The 24,274-nt window shown below is 38.6% G+C and overlaps 1 protein-coding gene and 1 pseudogene across 1 annotated transcript in view; both read left to right on the forward strand.

Moving 5' to 3' along the window:
• LIMS1 (LIM zinc finger domain containing 1) overlaps positions 1-24,274 on the forward strand; it is a 166,289-nt gene that overhangs the window by 20,975 nt on the left and 121,040 nt on the right. The window lies entirely within an intron of this gene.
• The window catches only part of LOC143661717 (methionine--tRNA ligase, mitochondrial-like), a 46,357-nt pseudogene continuing 44,040 nt past the window's right edge, over positions 21,958-24,274 (forward strand).

Genomic DNA, 24,274 nt, shown 5'->3' on the forward strand with positions numbered 1-24,274 from the left:
GCTTTAACTCCAAGTTATTAGTTTTAATGAGCATATTACTACTCTGGAGCTTGTTACTGGCCTTGCTTATATTGTGTGCTGTTACTTTGTTGCATTTACTCAAGGCATACTGTTGATTTGCTTAGAGGCAACCAGAAAAAAAGAGTGCTTTCTTCTTTGCAAGTGTCTGTGTTCTAACTCAGCACAGTTGCACAAAAGTGATTTAGGCTGTGTTAAGACCTATGACCATTTGTCATTTATCTCTGTACATAAAAAAATCCTGCCCTTTTCTAATTGTTGTTCTGTTGAATTACATGCTACTTATAGTAAAAGCAAAATTTTATTAGCGTATCAAGTATATTTTTTGACTGTTGATAAAAGGCAGATTGTATTGTGTCTTTTGCAGATTTTTTGATGACTGGATAAAGCTGGTTTCCAGTGTGTCATGTATGCAGTGTAGTATAGGAGGTTAGGACCCCAATTCACCTAATTTGTAATAGCTTCTTCGTTTTTTCAATGCAGAAGTCTCTTTAAAATGTAAACAGCAGATTTACTGAGCTACTTCACAGACAATGAAATTCACTTTCTAAAGTATATAATTCAGTGTTGTTTTTTTTTTTTTGTATAGTCACAGAATATACTAATTTTAGAACATTTTCAGCATCTCAAAAAAGAAACCCTGTACTAAAAGTTGCCCTCTCTGGGAGGGGTAAGGGGTATGTTATGTATGAACTTTTTTCTGTTATCTTTTTATTTCTTTTTCTGAATTGATGCAAATGTTCTAAGAAATGATCATGATGATAATATGCAACTATGTGATGATATTGTGAATTCCTGGATATATATATAGAACAGAATGATCATAAGTTAAGAATGTTTGTGTTTGTTTATTAATTTAAAAATTAATAAAAAAAGTACTTGGAAAAAAAATGTTGTCCTTTCCCCATGTCCCTGGCAACTACTAATTTTTCTTTCTTTATGGATTTGGACATTTTGTGTAAGTGGTGTTGTTCCCCAAGATTGTATGACTAGCAGAACCTTAGATATTTACTGTCTGGTCCTTTTTGGGTGTGCCGGTTTGAATCTGTGGTGTACACCAGAAAAGCCAAGTCCTTTAATCCTTGTTCAGTATTGCTGGGTGCAGACTTGATTAGGTTATCTCCACAGAGATATGACACAGTTGTGGGTATTAACTTTGATTAGAGGGAGATGTGAGTTTACCCATTCCAAGTGGGTCTAGATTAGTTTACTGGAATCCTTTAAAAGAGGTAGCATTTTGGAGAGAGCAAGAGAGCCATGGTAGTGCCACGAGAACCGGGAGAGCCCACACAGCCAGAGACCTTTGGAGATGATGAAGGAAAATGCCCCCAGGGGATCTTCTTGAAACCAGAAGTCCGGACAGAAAGCTAGCAGACTTCACTATGTTCGCCTTGCACCTTTCCAAATGAGAGAGAAACCCTGAATGTCATCTGTCTTCTTGAATCATGGTATCTTTACCTGGATGCCTTCAGATTGGACATTTCTATAGACTGGTTTTAATTTGGACAATTTCATGGCCTTTAAATTGTCATTGTGCAACTTAATAAATTCCCCTTTTTAAAAGATGTTCCTTTTCTGGTATATCGCATTCTGGCAGCTAGCAAATTAGAACAATGGGAAAAGTTTTCAGTCCCTGGACTAGCACTTTCAGTTCACTTTTCATTTTGAATGTGGTGACATTTAATGCATATTATGTTTAAGACACTCCACTATTTCTTGGGGGAGGAAGTAGAACTGTGGCATCAGAGGTATAAAAATAATAAAATTAGAGTTACTCTAAGGTTATGTAAAATCTAATCTGATGTGGCTGGTGCCTAGTGTTTGAATTCTGTTTGTTTCTTTGGTTTAACATCATTACTGATAGTGTATCAAAATGTAGGATAAATATTTTCTGCCTTGATTTAAAAAAAAATTTTACCATACGAATTTTTCCAGTTTGCATGAATGGGTTTTTTTAAGCATGTTTTGGGAAACTAATCACTGTTTACATATGCTTGTTAACATAGAACAGTGAATTCTGAGGTCTGTACAGTTGACTTGCAAAATAACTTTTGACCACAACCCTTTAAAAAGTCAGGGGCAATTTTGATTTCTGAAACTGAATTGCTACAGGTTTTCTTTCTCCTTTAGACCTTTTTTTTTGGTATGTTTTATGGCGGAGACACATTTCATTATTTTTCCAAGTGAGCATCCTGTTATTGCAGCACCAGTTGTTGAATTTTTGTTTGTTTGTTTTTTGGGAAGTGCATGAACTGGGAATCAAACCTGGGTCTCCTGCGTGGCAGGTAGGAATTCTACCACTGAACTACCCTTGCACCCCCTTCTCCTTCAGATTTTGCATTACTATTTCGTACTTTTAGAGAGGATCTTTGGGCTACATTTCTAGGATACTTATATTATTAAAAAATTGTTTAAGCATATGTTACTGTGTATACCTGGTCGAACCAAAAAGTTTAGCTTGTTGACATCATCCAAGGAAAAAAACAAAACCTGTTTTGAGGATATATAACATTTTCATAATAGTTGAAATAAAAATTAACTTTAGGTGATTCTAAGTATTTTCACTGATTTCTTCTGTGAGTTAACATATCAGAGGCTAGCTGTCTCTGCCTATTACAGCAGTGTAGGTAGGAATATTGCTTATGAAGTATGAATACAGATGTCTATACTCGCATATGAAAACCCACATGGATAGGGAGCCTATATAATGGGCCATCAAATGATGAACTGAAATTCAGCCCCCTCATTTAATAAGGAAGGAAACAGATTCAGAAGGAAATTGACTTGTCCAGTGCAGCCCAGTTGGCTAATGTATTGAAGAAATTAGAACCCAGATCTCCTGGTTCCAAGTATGCAGTTTTGTTTTGTTTTGTTCTGTTTTTACTTCATCAAAATTATAATCCAGTGATCATATATGGATCGACTGTCTTACTGTATTAGGTGCTGGGTTTGGTTATGGGACAGTGTACAGAGAGTTAGTTACTTTTAGCCTAGTGTGGGAGGCGTGAGGCCTGTACGTTTGCATAATTCAAGTTGAAGTAATAAATTAACAAAGATTGAGTAATATAGGAGCTCAGAGAGAATAAGTTTTTCTTCCCATAGGGAAAGAAGAGGAATTTGTGTTATAGGAGGTTTTGATTATAGGGATATAGTTGTCATAAAATAAATATATGCAAATATATGGTAAAATGTATTCTGATCACAATACATAGTAAAGTAAAAGTTTGAAAGCTGTTAAACTTGAGGAGTTTTCATGTCCCTTCAATCAGAAGATCTCTATAGCTTCATAGCTATCCTTTGTCCAGAGAGATATTTGCCCATCAGGGGAAATATCCCTTTGGATGCTGAAAAAAGATTTTGGATTCATCCCCTTTTAAAAACAGAAAAATAATTTGTCTCATTAATTTGAGCAACCAATGCCCATTGCAGAGAAGTCAGGATGGATCCCTTTCCCAAAGAACCTACAGTTTGTAGTTTTTGTGGGCATTGAAAGGAAGGGAGAGAGGAAGGAAGGTTTCTGCAATAGTTTGGAAGTAATGAAGCATTGACCTAATACTCAGTAGAGAAGAAGTAGCATTTCAAAGAAGGTAAACCTCAGTATGAGACAGAGAATACTGTATTAGTTTGAAAAAGTGAAGGAGAGAAGTAAGGATTTTCTAGTTCATGAAATAGTGTTTTAAGATAGCCTTGAAAGCAGTGTCACAAGCAGATATTTGCACATCAGTGGTCATGGCGGCATTATTCACAGTTGCCAAAAGATGGACACAACCCAAGTGTCCATCAGCAGACAAGTGCATAAACAAAATGTGGTGTATACCTACTGTGGAATGTTATGCAGCAGTATGAAGAAATGAGGTCCTGAAGCATATGACAACTTGGTGAAACCTTGAGGACATAATGCTGAGTGAAATCAGCTAGATACAGAAGAATAGAGACTGTATGATTTCACTTATGATTCTGGTAAAGGTAAACTCAGAGTCTTAAAAAATGTAAAATATAGGGGATCTAGAGATAGGAGCTAATGAAGAGGGAACGGTTACCTAATGTGTACTTGCTAAAGAGATTAAACTTGTAAGTATGGGAATGGATAGAGGTGAAGGTAGTTCATTAGTGGTTTTGTAAGTAATAGTGCCATACTGAAGGTGAATGTGGCTGAAAGTGGTTAAGAACCATGGACCTCACTAATGAGCACTACAGGGTATGCAAGTTCTAACATAAACTTCATCAAAATTGTGACACTTGTGCAAAGAGTTAATAATAGAAAGGCATATGGGAGAAACTGTATATTGCGTGCTGTGGTCTGTATTTAACAGGAAAATATCACTAGTACCACAACAAGAGTAGTGGTAAATAATTGTGAGGAGAAACAAGAGTTAAGGGGAGTTTTGGGATTTTCTCTTTGGTGTGGTTGTATGTATCTGTGAATTTTTCTCCTTGGAGCAATGAAAATTGTCTAAAATTTAGAATGATGATGATTGAGCAGCTAAGTGAGAATACTGTGACACTGTTTACTTTTGATAGAATATATGCTGTATAAATATGTCTCAACAAAATCTGCAGATTCAGATTCAAAATAAATAAATAAACAGGAGGATTCAAGTGCTAGAGAAAATGTGAATACATATTCGATGTTGGTAGGGTAGCCGAACGGGGAGCCCCTCTAGAGGATAATGTAGTGAATCCACCTGAGGCTAAATAAGAGGTTGCCATGTGATTAGGCAATCCTGTTACTGGGAATAACTCAAAAGAACTGAAAACAGAGACTCAAATAGTTACCAGTCCCTCCAAGAGCATCACACTCATGTTTATGGCAACATTTTTCATGATACCCACTGGATGGAGGTGGCTGAGAAGTAGAGCGGTGAGCTGTGATGTATAAATGTGAAGGGAATATTGTGTGGCTACAGAAAGGAATGAATTCATGAGGCGTGCAACGAGGTGAATGAACCATGAGGACATTGTGTTGAACAAAATAAGGCAGAAACAAAAGGACAAATACTGTTGTTTCTTTTAGAAGGTACTTGTAAGAAAATGGGGGCCTAGCTTGTAAGCTCTTACAGCCGTCACATTTATTCCTGAGTTTTGTGTTATTTCTGAATTCAGAGATGTTGTGCTATATGTGTATAACGTGGCATTGTTTGACACCTAAGACTCAGAGTTGGATTCTGCAGCTCTGAAAGTCAGTATTCCCAAATGCGGCAGCTGTTAAAGAAGACAGAAAAAGAGATCATGTTTCAATTGGAGATAAGAACGAAGCTAGCTGATCTGGTTGGGACGAAGCTAAATCAGAATACGTGGATAAGGAGGACATTGTCTGTATCTTAGAATCTCCTCCTGTATGAGACCAAAGGAAGAGAGGTTTAGTCTGTCCATATTCTAAATTTTCTGTGGCACATAATCTAACTCAACCTGTATAGCTATTTCAGTTAAACAATCTAAACTCTTGAAGCCTAGAATTGGAAATGGGGTCTTGCAATTCTGTATTACTTCATGTGATACCAGATAGATTCCAGAGTGGGTTGGGCAGATAATTTAAAAGTATTGGCCAAGTCCCTTGAGGGACTGGAGAAAAAATATGGAACTATTAAACTTTCCTACCAGAGAAATCCTCGATACTCTAGGGACTCCCAAATTAATAGGCTTGATCTTGAGACTTGCTTGTATCTTTAACAGAGAAGCTTAGCCTACCTAATATAATGCCTAAGAGTTGCTTCCAGAGAACCTTTTTTTTTTTTCCAGAGAACTTTTTTGTTGCTCAGATGTGGCCTCTCTATATGCCCAACTCTACAAGTAAAATTATTACCCTCCCGGGCGGGCCATGGTGGCTCAGCGGGCAAGAATGCTCGCCTGCCATGCCAGAGGACCCGGGTTCGATTCCCGGTGCTGCCCATGTGAAAAAATAAAAATAATAAATTAAAAAAAAATTATTACCCTCCCCACTGTGTGGGACGTGACTCACAGGGATGAGCCTGGCCCTGGTGCTGTGGGAGCGACACTGCCTACTTGAACAAAAGGGGAAAAGGCGTGTGTACCAGAGCATCATGTGAACAAAGAGTCATAATTCATGTGAGCCTCATCCTTCGTGAGAGAATGTGCTGCTGTGTTCTACTGCTGTTGTGTTCCATGTGCTCCCATCACAGTGTGTAAGGTCCAAGCAAGGGGTCTTATATCCAAGATTTTCTCTGTTTCTCTCTGCCCAAATTAAGCCGGGCGTGGTGCAAGGCAAGTAAATTCCTTCAGAGGGAAAGAATTAGTATTCCTTTGGAGCTCACTGCCCTTTGAAGAGCATTTTTAACTTTCTCTTATTAAACTCACTGATGCTCCACGATTGAGGCAAATAGCAGATGTTAACTATTATATAAACATGGGAGTCAGTTGAGGACAGTGACTGATTCTTGGCAGGAATAAGGGTCATGATAATAGACGTTTTGTTGCAATGGAATCTGGGCTACAGTTTCTTTGAGGCAAGGCTCAGGAGCATAGAATCCCCAGATGGAGCAGCTGAAAGATCCTTTCGAGCACGAGTCAGTCCTCTCTCATTAAAGATAATGACAGTTTGCATTGAAATTGCAATTTTGTGGTATTTTCATTGCTCAGAAAAAAGAGGTTCTGGCTTTGTAAATTACCCTGATCAATGTCTTCAACTGCTAAGAAAAAGGAAATTCGAGATTTCAGGCTAGTACACACCCAAGCGGGTCTTCTTCAAATCTTTGGGAGACTTGGGTCCAGGCCATATACCTCCAGAAAGACCTGGGGCTACTGGCTTCGGTGGTCGTTATCTTACGTGGAGTAGCCATGGGCCAAATTTTCAATCATAATAAGTCCAGAGGCCTCCAGAATATGGGAAGATCTGAGATTGCTCACTGTGGTAGTGAGATTCAGGTGTCAACTTGGCCAGGTGAAGGTGTCTAGTTCTATTGCTGTGGCCATGAGCCAAGGCATGTGAACCTCATCTGTTGCTGATGACATCTGCAGTCGGCTAGGAGGCGTGCCTGCTGCAATGAATGATGTTTGATTTAATTAGCTGGTGCTTGCAGCTCAGCCCAGGCCTTTGGAAATACAGAAAGGAATCACCCCAGGGAAAGTTGTTGGACCTCTGAGGCCTGGAGAGAAGACCAGCAGAGATCACCCTGTGCCTTCCCACGTTAGAAAGAACCTCAGTTGAAAGCTACCTTTCCTCTGAAGAACTTTATGTTAACTAAATAAATCCCCTTTTATTGAAAGCCAGTCCGTCTCTGCTGTGTTGCATTCTGCAGCTAGCAAACTAGAACACTCACCCTCCGAACAGGAAGCTTTGACTATCAGTGACAAGCATTTGGGTAGCGTTTCATGATTTACAAAGCACTTTTCTCCTGTGCCATTTCATTTAATCCCTACAATCTTTAGAGATGGGCATGAGTCCTATCATCATCTTTTATCAGATGAGCAAACTGAGACTAAGAAAATTTAAACACTTGTCTAGTCACATACCCATGTGGGTATGTGGGATTGGACCTTGGATCTTGAAATTTCAAATCCCATGCATTTCCTATGGCATTCAACTGCCTCTCGGAAATGGATTCACTAATGGGGAGCAAAAGCATTGACCTGTTTGTTCTGAAACCAAGGAAATTGCCAGATGTTTTTAAATAGGATTTCACAGTCCATCTCCTAAGGACAGGAGAGGTAGGTGGTGGTGAAGGACAGCTGGCTCCCCGTGGGTTCTGACAGTATTAAAGATTCTGTGGAAAATCTAAAAGCCATTGCTGCTTATTTCATATTCACTTGCCACTTGCTGCCTTTTTCAGACCAACCCAGGGCTCCACTCCCTGCCTCTGGTCTGCAGTCTGACTCCCAAGAACCTGTCAGTTCTTCTTTCAGTTTTTAAAATGCAGTCCTTTGATTAGAGTTGCTAGAGGACATCCTTTCTCTTAAAAAATAAGCCCTCCTTTATTCTAGAGATACAAACTATTATACAGATGGGGTGATAAGAAAATGCAAGTGGTTCATAATGGCTTGATGTTAGAGTTAGAATACATTGTTTATTTATCACCATTGATTATTTTGCCAAGTGTTCTGTGTTAAGAGCTTCTTAGTTTCTGGATGCCGCAGGATAATTTGTCACCCACAGATTGGTATTACTCCATATCCGCTGCCTTTGCAGCTCAGAGAATTTGCTGAACTGTAAAATCCAGAGCACAGTCTGAAGCCAGCCTGGCCAAATACACAATGTGGTGACAACAGGAGGCTGCCAGATACCCAGTTAACTAGAGGAGGTGAGTTCTTCAGGTAAGGAATACACTACCTCTTCTCTCTCTTTTTTTTTTTTTTACATGGGCAGGCACCGGGAATCGAACCCGGGTCCTCTGGCATAGCAGACAAGCATTCTTGCCTGCTGAGCTACCATGGCCCACACTACCTCTTCTTGAATAGCTCCTGTGTAGGGAGAGAGGCCAGTAGCAGCAGCAGCTTTACCTGTCAGCTTATTGGAAATACAGAATTTTGGGTCCATACCCAGGCCTACTGAATCAGGTCTTCATTTTAGTGAGACCCTCAAGGGAATTATGCTCATAGGAAAGTTTGAGAAGCACTGGAATAGTGGGTGTTGTTGGGTGCCTCCCAGAACTTATTTCCTTTATTTCCTTAATAACAAGATGCAAATTTTTCCCCAGTTATTTACCCCTGCTCTAAAAGATACCCACAGTCTGTCCTTTAATTAGTCTAAGGTAGCTGGTCAGAGGATGGTTTTCCCTTTGACTGCTCATAGTTCAGGGGTGGTCTTATAATCTTAGTTGGGTCAGTCAGAAGGGGAGACCTGGGCTTTGTTTTGGGGATTCATTTTTCTCTCACACCCAGCTGGAGAGAACCAACAATGAAACATGATGGAGCCCTGATTTCCACTTGTGACCAGTCTTGAGATGAATCTAGCACTGAAGTTGGCAGACCAGAGAGACTGAAGGAACATGCATTCTTTATTCTAGCATTGAGCTGAGGATCCCTACCATGCCTTGATCTCTCCCTATCTCTAGTTTTCCAGTTACGTGTGACAGTAAATTTCCTCATGGTTCAAACCAGTTTGACTTCGGGTATTTCTATTACTTGCAATTGAAAGCATCCTAATATTGTTAAATATGGACATGGATGCTAGATGCATAGGGTGTTGAGTATCCTATCAGCACACTAATTTTTCAGATGGTCCTAGGGTTTTCTTCTAGCTTTGTGAATTATCCATTCACCCAACATAAGTGTCAGTGGTAATCCTTAAATTATTTAGGTAAAGATTGGTATATGGAAAGGAAAGCTGTAGGAGAAGAAGAATTCAGAGGCTGTACTGAGAGAAACCAAACTTACTTGCAGAAGTACTGAATGCTGTGCAGTAGAGCCAGCTAGCTGAGTGCTAATCTATGCTTTGCCCCTAGTTTGGTATTTGGTCCTCAGTTTCCTCATCTGTAAAATGAGGAGAATAATGTTGAAATAAAGTAAGTGGAAATGCTTTGAAACTTGACTGTTTTTACGAATACATTATTTATGTATTCAGAAAGAGTTTTGGAAGATGGGCCTGTTTTTATTTCCTTGAGAATATGTTTTTTTCCCCCATTGGTTGAGAGGAATAAATATTTTTTTTTCTTTTTTTGCCGTTAGAGGACTTAATAGTTTTTAACATACAACTTCTGAATCGATCATTTTATAACACAGTGAACCGAACAAACTGTCAGATTCAGGTATTTCACTCCTAAGTCCGAGTTGGAGAATAGGTAGCTTCTGTGAGTCAGAGATTCAAAGACCTAAATATGAAACGATTGCTGAGGCAGTTCATGTCAAGGCAGCCAAGATTGTGTGTGAGTGTGTGTTCATTCATTGTTGTTTGGGAATGAATTGGTTTATTTCTACTAATAAATCTATTAACATCTTTTATGACCTGTGAAAAAAACAAAAGGCTGAGTATATGATGGGGAAAATATTTGCATTGTTTAGATATGAAATGCAAGAACTTAATGGTTCTGTTAACATTTTCTCGCAAGCAGAAATAATCTTGGACTGTAAGATGCCTGAAAGAAATTATAAATGATAGGTACTGGAGTAGGAAGAAAGTCATTGGGGAGATTCTGACTGTATTATCTCCGAAATATACCAAAAGGTAATGGTAGATTTAAAGTTGATTACCTTTTCTTCCCTTGAAATTGTAGAATCAGTTCTATCAGCCCACCAAAGGAGGGTGTATTTTTAACAGTCCTCAAAACGCCTTTGCTATGCTGACATTGCTCATCTTTTTTTTTTTTTTTTGATATGACCAAGTCAACTTGACTGAGTCTGCAAAATGTCTTGGAGATTGTTATGTTAGATTCATGTGTCAACTTGGCCAGGTGATGGTGTCCAGGTGTCTGGTTAAGCAAGCACTGGCCTAACTATTCCTGCAAGAATATTTTGTGGCTGGTTTATTAAATCGTCAGTATGGTAATTGCTTCCATGGCTGATCACATCCACAGCCGTCCAAGGGGAGTGTCTTCCACAGTTAGTGACATTTAATTTAATCAGTTGAAGGCTTTAAAGGATAAGTCAGAAGAGAGAATCCTCTCTCTGCTTCAGCCAGCCAGCCTCTCCTGGGGGATTCATTGAAGACCTTCATCGGTGTCGTCAGTTCGTGACCTGCCCTGCAGAATTTAGACTCATGCATCCCACAGTTACGTGAGATACTTTTATAAAATCTCATACTTACTGATATGGTAACCAACTCCTGTTGGTTCCGTTTCCCTAGAACTGTGACTAATACAGAGATAGATACTCTCAAAATAAATGTCAACTGTGATAATACTTTGAAGAAACTCTGCCATGGTGACTGATACAAGAACTTGGTTTTTACCAACAGGATTGATCGAACAAATAGCTAAACTTTGCTTCCATGAGATTATTCTGTATGGAATAATTTATGTACTCTTACAGATTGGATTTAACTGAATTTGCCTTGCATGTGTATTTCCTTTAGAGAGCTGTGAATATAGTCATAGTATTTGACATCTATGGCTATTAAGAATGCTATTCTAGAGAATGTGGGAATTGGTTTCCTAGAATTTTAAAATATCTTTCAGCATCAAAACACTTGAACATAACTTCTTAAGTTTGGAGTTCTCCTTAGTAATTTATATTATGCATAATTGAAAGAATTTCTTTTGATTTTTTCTTAGTCTTTAAATTTGAGTTGATTTTAATTGCCTATGCTATACAATTGCTTACATTCTATAAGGAATAAGAAATAAAACTTTCTAATTGTAGTCTTATAATTGACTATCTTAATAAATTCCAAAAAACGATCCCTTTTATTTTGTAGCACAGTATTAGTTTTTTTTTACATGGGCAGGCCCTGGGAATTGAACCCGAGTCTCTGGCATTACAGGCAAGAACTCTGCCTGCTGAGCCACCATGGCCCACCCACATAATTAGTTTTGTACACAATATTAATTCTTGCAAAAAGAGTAAAAGTCTAATCTCTTTACAGAGATCAAATTCTTCACATTTAAAATACATTTTTCTTGATTTTTTTAAAACACCCTCCTTCTACCCTTTCAGCCACAGATGAAGCTTATGTGAAATTAGACATGTTCTGTCTTCTGATATGGTTGCTGTGGGATCTGGAGAGCCTTTTATTTTTAAATATGTATTCATGGGAAGTGTGTGTGTGTTTTTAATCATATTCCAGTGAGTTGATCAACATTAAACAAACATGCAAACAGTTATAAAGTGGTTTGATGTTAAATCGGCCTTGAAAACCGTTATTTAAGGTCATTTATGCTACAGACATTTAGACCAGCTACTGTTCTGGCTGCTGGCCTAGAACGCCCCGAGGTCCCCCACCATCGTGGAGTTCACAGCCTGGGAAGCCCTTAGACTTCACTTCCTGCTCAGAGGAAGAGGCGTTAGTGAATGCCCTTCCTGTGGGGAGTCGTTCACCTCTGTATTCCCAGGGCTAGCACAGGGCCTGGCACAGAGCAGCTGTTCTATAAATAATTGCTGCATGAATAAATGAGTGTGTGAATTATGGGGTTGCGATTAACTGTCATCTGGAGTATTGCGTTGGCCTCCAGACTAGTTTCCCTGCTTTCCTTCTTGCCCCTCTCTCATGGCAGGCCAAAGTAGCCAAAGCCATCTGTCCCTGTAAAACAGCAGTCAAGGTTAAAACCTAAGTCAGATCGTGTCCCTCTTGTTCGAGCCCCCCATTTGGCCGCCGTTTACCCTCAGGAAAAGCTATAGTCTTTACAGTTTAAATCCCACGGTGTTTGGACTTCTGATGCCTTCTGACCTCATCCCCATACAGCCGTCCCCTCATTCATTCCTGTGTCTCCTTGCTGTTTCTCAAACTCACCAGCCATCGCCAGAGCCTTTGTGCCAGCTGTCTTACTGCCCAAGATGCTCTTTCCACAGTTGGCCAAGGCCTCACGTAATCCTCCTCTTTTGGGTCTTTTCTCAGAAATTACAACCACCCTTCCCTGATGTCCACTGGTTACGTTCCTCCTGGCACCTATCCTCCAACACACATCTATCTTTTATGTATGTATATATAGACGATGGAATTTACTTTTGTTGGGTCTGTCTGCACCACGGAGGCAAAGATATTTTCTGTTTTGTTCACTGATGTATCCGCACATAAAAGAGTGTCCATCAGTGTACTCAGTCAGTATTTGTCAAATTAGTGAAAATCCTTTAACCAGTGTTTTTTCCTGAAATATACCTTAGATAGGACCAGAATGATGCTTTCTTTGTGTCTGTGTGTGCTTTGAAACATGACCACTGGTTTTTCCAATGGTAGCTTAAGGCTGATTGGGCTGATACTGGTACCAGTTGGACAACCAAAAGGTTGATCTTTCCCCTAATAAACTAGTCAGTGAAAAAAAAAATCAGCTGCTTTTGTCATTTGGCTGCAAAGTGGAAACACCAAATGCACGTCTCACTCTCAATTGTGTTGGCATTTGACATTTACCTCTGCGTGAAGCTCTCACTCCACTGGTGTTGTTTTTAGCTAATACAAATTGAAGGGCGTGGGTCAGATCCAGAGTGAAATGTCCTGCCAGGGTAAATGCTTGAATATTTGCTTAATAGCTCTGGCAATAGCAGATCACAGGCATCCTTAACCGTTCCCTGTCTTCTTTTTTTTTATCACTTGCTCAAAACATCTGAAACCTACCCACCCCTCCTTCAATTGTGTTCTCCCTGAGGAAAGGGGTTGCATTTTATTTTCTAGATCACTTAGCATTTGAGGAAGAATGGGGAAGTTGTGCAGAGTAGAAAATTTATGCAAGTTTTGACAATCAGTTTGCTGGTTTTAATGCATGAAACCTTTGTAATGAGATGCAAGAAGTAGAGGGCAGTGGTTGGGAGCATGAGTTTTGGGGTTGACTAGACCTTTTGCAAGCGGTTTAGCCTTTTTAAATCTCTGTTTAACGCATTTCATCCCATGAGTGTGTTAGGAATATGAAATAGGTACTATTATTGACCCATTTTAAAGCTGAGGAAACTGAGGTTTAGAGAGGTTAAGCAACAGGATCAAGGTTGCGTAATAAATTAAGGTGCTGGGATTCAAACTCAGTCTTATTCCACAGCTGCTCTTGTCATTATGCTTTGCTTTTTTTCCATATAAACCTGTTAGTTCAGTGCCTGATACTTAATAAGATTTAACATACAATTTTGTTCCATGAGGGTGGTTGAAGTCGAATGTATTTAAGGTTGCTGCATCTGTGTTGCCAGGTTAGGGCTGAACCTGAAATTGGGTTTGTAAAACATAATGTGAGATGACAATACCGCCAAAGAAATAAGGATGTGGGAACACAGTGTAGTCTCAAGGAACCTGCCTGATTGTTGTAGTGATCTAAAACTAGCACTATTTACTGCAATTCTCTCTACTCTGGGGTTTTGGGAAGAAAGGGATAGAACTCTGCAGCAGCTCCTTGAGAGAGAAACTTGTACTTTCAGGAAGTGTGTGTGTTGGATAAGCTCTCAGAGCTTTCTCCAAGTCCATTTTTGTCTAAACCCTGAACTGTTCCATAACTGAATTGGCCTCTGAGGTACCTAATTCTTTTATCTTGGCTATGTTCAGTATGGGTATTGTTAAAATCCAGGAGATAACTTATATTTTTCTCTTGAATACCAGTTCAGCATTGCACAGTGGCGGTTGAAGTAGGGTGTATTTAAGGTTGCTATAGCTGTGTTGTCATGGTGGGGCTGGGGCAAGGTGATAGAATATCCAGGGATGTTAATAAAGTGGATACTTTAAAATTTTGTAGAAAAGAAGGCCTCATAAAATATGGTAGTCATGTAATTTAGTCATTTAGCAATTATAGAGGGCGCTCTAGCTCTTTTCTCTTAATTGGGAAAAGAAATAAGAAGGAAATTGACTTAAAATGAATCATGAGTTAGAGTCGAGTCTATCTTGAAAGGCAGGTGAATTTTAAATGAATGTTTGGGGAAAGAATAAACTTGTTTCAAAGGTAGTTGGAATTAGATGACCTATTAAACCAGGTCTTGGGAAATGTAAACTGAAGTCTGTTTTCCTTAATTCTATCTGATAATTTAATTGACTCTGGGGACAGTAGCCTTAGGGTCTGTTGTATGTTATACTCCCTGTTCAGTTTTCTTGTAAGCTGTTGACTGTATTTCCTGTGTTCCCACTCCATCTCAGGTCTGCGTGCACGTGATATGGCACTTTAGAGAGCACGGGCTTAGGCTTGGATTGGCTTCACCATTTACTCTGGGGCTTGAGTCAGTGAGGTCACCTCTCCACGTTGCCTCCTTAGGTTTGTTGTGAGGATTAAATTAGGGTACGGTACAGTAAGCCATTAATTTACGTTACCTACTTTGATGATGCTGATATAGAATCACAGTCCCTGAGGGAAAGAATGAAGCAATCTAAATTTCAGTATCTCTGTGTCCGCAGTTTTAATCTAATATGCAACTCAACTTTTAAAATTGTGTAATATAACATATATACAAAGCAAAGAAAGAAAAAAGCAATAGTTTTCAAAGCACTCGTCAACAGGTAGTAATAGAACAGATCCCAGAGTTTGCCATGGGCTATCATATTATCCTCTCAGATTTTTCCTTCTAGCTGCTCCAGAATGTAGGAGGCTAGAAGGAATACATTTTTTTTTATTGTCACAATTAACTGTTTTTTTCCTTTTTGTGAAAAATAACATGTATATATATAAAAGTAATTCATTTCAAAGCACAGCACAATAATTAGTTGTAGAACAGATTTCCGAGTTTGGCATGGGTTACAATTTCACGATTTTAGGTTGTTGCTTCTAGCTGCTCTAAGATACTAGAGACTAAAACAAACATCATTTTAATGATTCAGCAGTCATATTTGTTTGTTAAACCCTACCTTCTCTGTATAACTCCACCATCACCCTTGATCTTTCTGTTGCACTCTTTAGGGGTATTTGGACTACGGCCATTCTAATTTTTTCATGTTGGTAGGGGCTGTCAGTAATATGAGGTAGAAAGATGGAACTAGCTGATGTTCTGGACAGGCTGGGCTCTGTAGGTTTCAGGACTTATCTGGTCCAGGGACCCATGTGGAGGTTGTAGGGTTCTGAAAGTTACCTTAGTGCATGGACCTTTGTAAAATCTTATATATTGCCCTAGGTGTTCTTTAGAATTGGCTGGAATGGTTTTGGTTGGAGTTTGGCAAGTTATGATAGGTAGCAGTGTCTAGCAGAAGCTTGCTTAAGAGTGACCTCTAGAGTAGCCTCTTGACTCTATCTGAACTTTCCTGGCCACTGATACTTTATTAGGTACACTTCTTTTCTCCCTTTTGGTCAGGATGGAATTGTTGACCCCATGGTGCCAGGGCAGGACTCATCCCTGGGAGTCATCTCCCTTGCTGCCAAGGAGACACTCATCCCTGGATGTCATGTCCCATGTAGGGGGGTAACTCAACTTTTAAAGAGATATATATTATCATTAATAACCCTCATTTATATAGATGGGGAAACTGATTATCTGACCACATAATAAGTGGCATAGCTGACTAGGTTTCAAACTTGGGTCTGTAAGACTCAAACCCATGTACTTTCAAATATATCATGCCATTTTTTTTTTAGGGGTAGAGGAGAGAGAATAAGAGAGGAGACATATTTCTTTAGGGGAAAAAAGAATGCTAACATTTTTTTTTTAGTTTTTTTTGCTGATACATAAAGGGAGGAAGGCATATGCAAAGTTTTGTCTGTAAATGTTTACAAAAATTGGCAAGAACTTGTTTCCTAGGTCAAGAGGGAGTTGAATATTATTTGTGTGGGGGAAGAACAAATCAAGACATTACGGTAATGCAGTATTCTCTTTGGCTGTGAAGAGACCAGCTTTCCAGAAGTCTCTGGCAAGCTGGTGGTGGGGAGGGAACCTTTTTAATGGCAAACTAATCAGGCTCTCTACTCTCAAATGCAAGCAAACACAGAAGAGAAAAAACAGTGAGTCAAAAGAGGTTATATTTTATATAACCTGTTCACAGTAGGAGCAGCAGCCTCACTGAGGAAACTGTGGCCATTCCCAGGAGGCAGTGGAGAAGAGGAAAGTTCGGGAAGAGAGAGGAAAACCTGGGAGTGCAGAGAAGGTACGCAGTGCTATGGAAGTGAGAGTCAGAATCTGTGCCAGAAGGCAGGAGCAGTGGATCCTGGGGAAGAGGGACCCAGCCTGGATGTCCAGCAGCTCTGTGATCTGCTGGTAGAGAGAAGAAAGGGGAGACAAAGAGCCCTTAATGTGTTAGCCCTCAGCTAGGGGGAAAGGTTGGCTTTCCAGAAAAGCTCATGCAGTTCTCAATAGCCAGCCTGGTGATGGAGGTGGTAGTGGTGAGGTTATATATTGATAGGTAGGTAGGTAGGTAGATAGATAATCACGTATAGCTTTTTGACTCTTGGGGTAGCATTTCTCAAAGTTGTTAAAAACATTTCAAATGTTGGATTCTCTTGTTAAAATTTCTAGGCTATGAGTAGGTTATAAGAGTCATATTTGGTTCTTTATTCCTTGAGATGCTGCAACAAATGTTATCTGTTTATTCTATTTAAAAGATACAAATTGCATCCTTCCCTCAAGCAGTTTATAGTGCAGTGAAGGCTTCATGTTTCCAAAAATGGTGATGACAAGATAAAAGGTAAGCTCAGAAACAGGTAAAGTGCCATGGAAGCTCAGAGAGAATAAAATTATTATTATTTTTTTTTTTTTTTTTTTTAAAGGAAAGACAGAGAGAAGGAAGGAAGGATAGAAGGAAGGAAGAGAGGAAGAAAGGGAAACATCTTTTAAACATTTTCTTGTTTTATTGTATTTTGTTTCTCCGTTTTTTCGTTACATGGGCTGGGGCCGGGAATCGAACCGAGGTCCTCCGGCATAGCAGGCAAGCACTTTGCCCGCTGAGCCACCGCGGCCCGCCCGAATAAAATTATTTTTAAGAGTGAAAAACTATCTTTCAAAACTGAGGGAGGATGTAAAATATTCATACATAAACAGAAACTGAGAGAGTTCAGCAGCAAGAGACTTCCTTACAAGAAATGCTAGCAGGAGTTCTGCAGGGTGAGAGGAAAAGACAGGAGAAAGAGGCTTGGAGGAGAGTAAAAATGAAGATTATCAGTAAGGGTTACTAAAAGGATAAAAAGAGACATACATGGGAGATATAACTTACAAAACCAAAGGATAAAATGGTTGAAATAAGTACTGCCTTTGTAGTAATAACATTGAATGTTAATGGATTAAAATCCTCAATCAAAAGATACAGACTGTAGAATGGATTAAAAAATATATATGTATGAGCCATCTGTATGTTATCTATAAGAGACTCCCCCAGACCCCAGAATACAAATAGGTTGAAAGCAAAAAGCTGGAAAAAGATATTCCATGTAAACGGTAACCGAAAAAGAGATGAGGTAGCTATACTAATGTTGGTAAAGTAGTCTTTAAGTGCAAAACTGTTATAAGAGACAAAGGGCACTATATATTAATAAAGGGGACAATCCACCAAGAAGAAATAACAACAGTAAATATTTAAGCACCTAACCAGGGTGTCCCAAAGTACATGAGGCAAATACTTGCAGAACTGAAGGGAGAAATAGACATCTCTACAATAATAGTTGAAGACATAAATACAGCACTCATTAATAGATGGAACATCTATACAGAGGATCAAAATGGAAGCAGAGAACTTGAATAATATGATATATGAACTACACCTAATAGGCATATACACAACATTGCACCCAAAAATAGCTGGGATATGCATTCTTCTCAAGTGCTCATGTATTGTTCTCCAGGATAGAATACTTGTTGGATCGTGAAACAAGTCTCAATAAATAGAGATTGAAATCATACAAAGCATTGTCTCTGACCATAACGGAATGAAGCTGGAAATCAATAACAGGTAGAGAAGTGGAAAATTCACAAATATATGGAAGTTAAAACAGCACATTCTTAAAACAATCAGTGAACCAAAGATGAAATTGGAAAGGAAGTCAATAAATATCTTGAGACAAATGAAAACAAGAATACGACACATCAAAACTTATGGAAGGAAGGATAGGTAGTGCTGAAAGAGAAATTTATAGCCCTAAATGCTTACATTAAAAAAGAAAGAAGAGATAAAATCAGAGACCCAGCTGAATAACTGGAGGAGTGAGAAACAAACAGTAAATTAATCCTTAAGCAAGCAGAAGGAAAGAAATACAAAGAGTAGAAATAAATGAAGTTGAGAGTAATAAAAACAAACAAGAGAGAAATGTAACAAAACTGAAAATTGGTTCTTTGAGAGAATCAATAAAATTTACAAACCCTTATTTCATCTGACAAAGAAAAAAAGAAGATACAAATAAATACAATCAGAAATGAGAGGAGGAACATTACTGTGTACTCCACAGAAATAAAAAGGATTGTAAGAGGATGCTGTGAACAACTGTATGCCAACAAATTGGACAACTTAGATGAAATGGACACATTACTAAAAGCGCATGAACAACCTATAGTAACTCTAGAAGAAATAGACCTCAAGAGACCAATTACAAGTAAACAGAATGAATCAGTCTTAAAACCTCCTAAAGAAGAAAAGTCCAGGACCAGATGACTTCACAGGTGAATTGTTCCATTCATTCTAAGAATTAATACCAATCCTGCTGAAACTGTTCCAGAAATTTTAAGAAGAGGGAACACAAATTCTGTGAAGCCAGCATCACTTTAATACCAAAGCCAGATGAAGACACTACAAGAAAAGAAAATTATAGGGCAATTTCTCTTATGAATATAGATGTAAAAATCCTCGACAAAATACTTGCTAATCAAATCCAGCAGCACATTAAAAGAATTATATGAGAACGTTTTATCCCAGGTATCCAAGGGTGGTTCAATGCAAGAAAATCACTTAATGTAATACCCCTCATTAGCAAATCAAAAGGGAAAAACTTCATGGTCTTCTTGATTGATACAGAAAAGGCATTTGACAAAGTCCAGCATCCTTTCCTGATAAAAGCACTTTGAAAGGAAAGAGTAGAAGGAAACTTCCTCAGCATTATAATGGACCGAAGCCAACAGCTAACATCATACTCAATGGTGAAAGACTGAAAACTTTCCTTCTAAGATCTGAAACAAGACAAAGATGCCAACTGTCACCACTGTTATTCAGCATTGTGCTGAAAGTTCTGGCCAGAGCACTAAGTTCTGGCCAGAGCACTTAGGCAAGAAAAAGAAATAAAAAGGCATCCAGATTGGAAAGAAAAAATAAAACTTCCACTATTTGCAGATGACATGATCCTATACATAGGAAGTACCAAAAATTCTACAGCAAAGCTACTAGAGTTGAAAAAAACATGTACAGCAAAGTGGCAGGACACAAGCTCAACATGCAGAAATCAGTAGTGTTTCTATACACTAGTAGTGAGCAATCTGAGGAGAAAATCAAGAAAAAAATTTCATTTACAATAGCAACTGTAAAAGAATCAAATGTCTAGGAATAAATTGGTAACCAAGGATTTAAAGGACTTGGATACTGAAAACTATAAAACATTGCTAAGAGAAATGAAAGAAGACCTAAATAAATGATAGGACATTCCATGTTGATGGGTTGGAAGACTAAATATCATTAAGGTGTCAATTATACTCAAATTAATTTATAAATTCAATGTAATCACAATCAAAATTCCAACAGCCTACTTTGCAGAGATTGAAATGCCAATTATCAAATTTATTTGGAAGAGTAAGGGACCCCGAATAGGTGAACACCTCTTAAAAAAGAAAAATGAGGGCGGGCCGCGGTGGCTCAGCGGGCAAAGTGCTTGCCTGCTATGCCGGAGGACCTCGGTTCGATTCCCGGCCCCAGCCCATGTAACAAAAACGGAGAAACAGAATACAATAAAACAAGAAAATGTTTAAAAATGTTTCCCTTTCTTCCTTCCTTCCTTCCTTCTATCCTTCCTTCCTTCTCTCTGTCTTTCCTTTAAAAAAAAAAAAAAAAAAAAAAAAAAAAAAAAAAAAAGAAAAATGAAGTTGCAGGACTAAACTTCCTGACTTTATATTACATTACAAAGCTACACTGCTCAGAACAGCATGGTACTGGCATAAAGATAGATATCTTGACCAATGGACTCTGACCATCTGACAGTCATTCAGAAATAGACACTCATATCTATGGCCGATTGATTTTTAAAAAAATATTTTTATTATAAACAACAAACAAACATACAAGCATTCTTGACATGGTTGCAATCAGTGGCTCGCAGTATCATCACATAGTTGTATATTCATCACCATGATCATTTTTTTTTGAACATTTGCATCTCTCCAGCAAAAGAAATAAAAAAAATAAAGAACTCATACATGCCATACCCCTTACCCCTCCGTCTCATTGACCATTAGTATTTCACTCTACTCAGTTTATTTTAACCTTTGTTCCCCCATTATTTGTTCATTTCTTATCCATATTTTTTACTCATCTGTCCATACCATAGATAAAAGGAGCATCAGACACAAGGTTTTCACGATCACACAGTCACATTGCGAAAGCTGTACATACAGTCCATCTTTAAGAAACATGACTACTGGAACACAGCTCTACAGTTTCAGGCACTTCCCTCCAACCACTCGAATACACCATGAACTAAAAAGGGGATATGTATGTATTGTGCAAGAATAATCTCCAGGATAACTGCTCAACTCTGTTTGAAATCACTCAGCCATGCACTTTATTTTGTCTCATTTCACTCTTCCCCCTTTTGGTCAAGAAGGTTTTCTCAATCCCTTGATGCTGAGACCCGGCTCATTCTAGGATTTCCGTCCCACGTTGCCAGGAAGGTCCACACCCCTGGGAGTCATGTCCCATGTAGAGAGGGGAAGGGCAGTGAGTTTGCTTGTTGTGTTGGCTGAGAGAGATGGCCAATTGATTTTTGATAGCCAACTTTGGTAAGAATAGTCTCAATTTGATAAGAATAGTCTCTTCAGTGTGGTGTTGGGAGAGCTAGCTACCCATAAGCAAAATAGTGAAAAAGGACCCCTATCTCATACCATATACAAAAATTAACTCAAAATGGATCAGGGGCCTAAATATAAAAACCAGAACCATAAAACTCTTAGAAGAAAATGTAGGGAGGCATCTTCAAGATCATGTGGTAGGCAATGGTTTCTTAGACTTTATACCCAAAGCACAAGCAATGAAAGAAAAAAAATAAATGGTATCTCCTCAAAATTAAAAACTTTTGTGCATCAATGGTATTTGTTACAAAAATGGCAAGGCAACCTACTCAATGGGAGAAAATTTTTGGAAGTCATGCAGCCAATAAGGGTTTAATATCCAGAATATAAAAAGAAATCCTACAACTCAACAATTAAAAGACATACAACTGAGTTAAAAAATTGGGCAAATACTTGAATAGACACTTTTCCAAAGAGGAAATACAAATGGCTAAAAAGCACATGGAAAGGTGCTCGAGATTACTAGCTATTAGGGAAATGCAAATCACAACCACAGTGAATCTGCTGCAGGCCTGGTGTGTGGGGCGACAACATAGCATCCAGCTCCAAGAGGATGTGCTGGGGAGTGGGGTCTCGCAGCTGCCAGGTGCCCTAGCCCAACGTGATGAGGAAGAAGAGAAAGAGAAAGTTGAGGATGTGGATGAAAAGGATGAAGACAGTGATGGAGAAGATAATGAGAGATGGTGAGGTTGTTGATGAGGAAGTGAATATTGAATTTGAAGCTTACTCCATTTCAGAACTTGGCTAGGTTATGGTGTCCAGTTGTGAGGTCAATCACCTACCCAGACTGACAATCCCATACTGGCCTAATTGTTCTTGTGGAGGTAAAAAAAGGTGGATTTGCAAGTAAAATCAGTTGATTGCATCTATCGGTGACTGCATCTACAGTCAACAAAGAAATTGCTCTCAGTAGCATGGGGATTCTCCTCATGCAGTCAGTTTGTTAGAGGTCTTAAAAGCCAGAATTGAGGATTTAAGAAACCAGAAAGAAGAATTTCTGCTTCCCCCTCAGTCAGCCAGCTTACCCTGGGGAATGTGTACTTGCCACTTGGTTCCGTAATTGAGTCTTCAAATGGTCATTCCACCATTCTGTCAGCCCAACTGCTTCAGGATGATGGGGAGCCTGGTAAGATGAGACCCACTACTGTACTTCGTGCTGTGATGTGAGTTCTTTGATGAGAAGCAATGCCATGTGAAATACCAGATGGCGGATAAGGTGTTCTCCAAGTCCATGGGGCGATAGTTTTGGCAAAAGCATTATGTGTAGGGAAGGTAAATTCGTATCTAGAGCAAGTGTCTAATCTAGCAAGAACAAAATGTCCATTCTATGATGGAAGTGTTCCCATGTAATCAGCCTGCCGCCAGATGGCTGTTTTGAAAGCTTTTAATTATATTGTCTCTTTAGCTTCTTTTTAAAAAAATTTGTGGGAAATATATACAACATAAAATTTCCTATCTCAGCCACTCCCAAGCATCAATTCAATAATTTGATTATTTACATTGCCAGTACTCTCCCCACCATCCATTACCAGAACTTTTCCATCACCGGAAATGGAAGCCCTGACCTGTTTATACACTAACTCCCCATTGTCTACCCCTGCCATAGCTCCCTTCACACTAGTAACCTGCTTTTTTTTGTCTCTATTAATTTGCATATTACAATGTAAGTTTTGACCTGTGAAATCATCACCATAATCAAGACAGTGACCGTATCTGTTAGTGTCCATTACGGTCTGATACTTATATAAAAGTCAATAAAATGGATTACTAGAAAAATGAAAAAGAAAGTCATACAAATACAAGACTCAGTTTTTTTTTTTTAAATTTCTAGATTCAAAGGATGTAGAATTTCTCAAATTTCTAAGTTTCTAAATATTTATTCTCAACTTCTGTATTGATTTCATTTCAGATTGACAATAGAAAGGTCATGATTTGTGGGCCACACTTAGAGTATTGCTGTACTGAACAGTCCAGCCCTTCCTGTTTTTATTTTCCATTGGATAGGGTGATCTTTTTTTGGCCATGCTGTTATGGTTTCCCACTTGAAATATTCTCCAACTTTTGACTAGTTATTTTGTCTTGAGAAATGAGAGGAAACTAACAATTGTTGAACATTTACTATCTGCCAGCCAGTGTAGAAATCACTTTTATTTTTAATTTTTGGATAATTCTTATAATAACTCTGCAAAATAAGTGATATAAGCCCCATCGTACAGGTGAATTAACTCACTCATATTTGTGTATTTATTCAAGAAATATTTCTGAGTATATTCTAGGCTCTTGGGATACAGAGCAGACAAAAATCCCTGTTATTGTTGAGCTTTCATCTTTGTTGAGTGAAAACAGATAATAAACAAAAAAACATTTTGTATATTAGATGATGTCAAATAATGTAGAAAAAATAAATTAGAGAAAAATATAAGGAATGGCAGGTAGAAATTGCCCATTTAAAATAGGGTGTCCTAGCAAATACTGTATGGTCTGAATGATATGAACTAACATTAGTGAATAAACTTGGAGAATTTCGTTGGCAACAGAGACCATCAGGAGATAGAAATAGGGTAAGATACTGGGTAATTGGAGCTGAAGGGATACAGATTGTGCAACAGGACTGAATGTAAAAACTCAGAAATGGACAGCACAATACTACCTAACTGTAATACAATTATGTTAAAACACTGAATGAAGCTGAATGTGAGAATGATAGTGGGAGGAGGGCTGGGGACACAAATGAGATCAGAAAGAAAGACGATAAAGACTGAGATAGTGTAATCTAGGAATGCCTAGAGTGCAT

The sequence above is a fragment of the Tamandua tetradactyla genome, chromosome 17 (genome assembly GCF_023851605.1).
Source record: "Tamandua tetradactyla isolate mTamTet1 chromosome 17, mTamTet1.pri, whole genome shotgun sequence".
Lineage (NCBI taxonomy): Eukaryota > Metazoa > Chordata > Mammalia > Pilosa > Myrmecophagidae > Tamandua > Tamandua tetradactyla.